This window comes from Pteropus vampyrus, unplaced genomic scaffold (genome assembly GCF_000151845.1).
Source record: "Pteropus vampyrus isolate Shadow unplaced genomic scaffold, Pvam_2.0 Scaffold101, whole genome shotgun sequence".
NCBI classification, from domain to species: domain Eukaryota; kingdom Metazoa; phylum Chordata; class Mammalia; order Chiroptera; family Pteropodidae; genus Pteropus; species Pteropus vampyrus.
In genome coordinates this window covers 5417522-5419718 of record NW_011888882.1, presented here as the reverse complement: position 1 = coordinate 5419718, position 2197 = coordinate 5417522, and the positions used below count along the sequence as shown (strand labels likewise).

General features: G+C 45.7%; 1 protein-coding gene across 1 annotated transcript in view; it reads right to left on the bottom strand.

Annotated features, from left to right (window-relative positions):
• Positions 1-2197, bottom strand: part of METTL24 (methyltransferase like 24) — an 85543-nt gene that overhangs the window by 55883 nt on the left and 27463 nt on the right. The window lies entirely within an intron of this gene.

The window sequence follows — 2197 nt, the reverse complement described above, 5'->3', positions numbered from 1 at the left end:
TGGGAAAGGGTTGGGGGCTGGGAGAAGCTCAGCTCCTGGCAAGGTGAGTGTCTAACACCTGGAAAGGCTGGGTGTCTTAGCATTGGGATTCTTGCAGAGTGCTTGGGATGCACCCCAAACTCCCTCTTATGGTGAGGACAGAAGCAGGGGAGTGTTCTGGAGACAAGACACAGGGATCATTCACATATATATATTGTTCCTCAGTTAGGTATTATTACAGTCTGAATGTTTGCGTTCTCCCAAATTCATATGTTGAAATCCCAATGCCCAAGGAAGTGGGACCTCTGGAAGGTGAGGGCATGGCCCTCATAAATAGGATTAATGCTTTTATAAAAGAGACCCCACAAACTTCCCTAGCCCCTTCCACCATGTGAGGACACACAGCCAGAAGTAGGAAGTCTACAACCCGGAAGAGGGCCTGCACCAGAGCCCAACCATGCTGGCACCCTGATCTCGGACTTCCAGCCTCCAGAACCATCAGCAATAAATGTCTGTTGTTTATAAGCCACCCAGTCCTTGGCATTTTGTTATGGCAGCCCAAACAGGCTAAGATAGGTATTGGGGCAGGAACTGTCACCCAGAAAAGAAACACCTAAACAGTCTAGCCCTGAGATGCTTTAGTACAATTGTGGTTTGTTGCTCCTAGATCGGGTGGCCTAGGTGACTTGGGGTTAAACTGAAAGCAATGAGGAGTAGGGGAGCAAGCAGGTTAGTCAGTGTGGGTTTGGGGAAAAGGAATACACTCTGGAGTGAGAGTCTGAGATAACTGCAAACACTTTGCAACTGATAAGAGTTGTTCCAGGGCAGGTTATTAATCATTGAACAGAGTCCCTAGGGCCCATAGTTTTGGCTACCAGATAGGTCTGTACCATCTTGCTGTGACTCAGTGCCTTGCGTCCCTCCATTCTTAAAGAACCCTCGCCGATTTTTCCACAGCCTGCCTCTTTTTGGGAATTCTTAAGTCAGAGCCAGTTTCACGGGTATGCAACCTGCCTAGTCTTAGAAGGGCCCGTTCTTGGTTTCATGCTCTGCTGACGCTGTCTTGAAATTCTTAATGATTTTTAAACAAGGGACCCCACATTTTCATTTTGCACTGGGCCCCACAAATTATGTAGTCACGCTGCCCTGAGGGGTCCCTTTTCTTATGGCTGTTCTTATTCTTTGAAGATTGAACAGGCAGAGACGGTAGTCAGAGAGCCTGAGAACATTAGTTCATATACCTTCCCAGTTAATGTCTTCTCCCCTCCCCCTTATTTCTTGCACGTAGCATCAGCCACTGTGCTAGGCACTGGTCAACATAGATATGAATAAAACCTGGACTGTCCCAAGAGGCGCTCACAGTCTGGTGGGGAGATGAATACATCCAAAATAACTTAGACAGAGAAATGCCGAAACACTAGGGAGAGCCATTCTTTTCAGGAAACTAATTATGAAATCATAAATGATAAGCACATTTAAATACAAACACCTCCCGTTTTGCTTGGCCACATTACTTTTACATCAAATGACAAAGAGTGCCTTCCCAGGTTGTCACTGCTGTCATCACAGCAACACAGTGCTTCATGTGAGCCTGCTCACGCTTGAGGGTTTAAAGCTTCCCATGGCATCGTTGTGGGACCACTCACAAATGCCCCGGCATCTGGCCCAGGAGTCTCTTGATGAAAATGATAAAAGTTCACCCATTATGGTTTTCCTCTAAATCAGGGATCAGTAAATTTCTTCTGTGACGACCAAGTAGCAAACGTTTTAGTTTTTGCAGGCTGTACGGTTTCTGTTGCAACTTCACACCTCCAGTTGTAACTCAATAGCTGCCATAGACAGTAAGTAAACAAGTGGTCGTGGCTGTGTTCCAATAAACTCCATTTACGAAAGCAGACGACAGTCTGGATCTGGCCTGCAAGGCTGTAGTTTGCTGAGCCCTGCTCTATTTGATTCTAAATTGGAAGCGGACCAGTCTAGAAGAGAGTGTTTACTTAAAATAATGTGAAAGAGACAGATTATGATATCTACGTTATAACCAACTTTGTCATTTGTGTGACCTGGGCAAATATCAGTTAGGGTTCTGGCAAGATACAGTGGGATCCTTCCCACCGGCTAATTTGAGAAGAATTTAATATCTTTACAAAGGTGCGGGCAGAGTTTAAGGAAACCAATAAGGAATAATGCAATGCCTGAAGCTGGTAGCACCAGAGAGCCT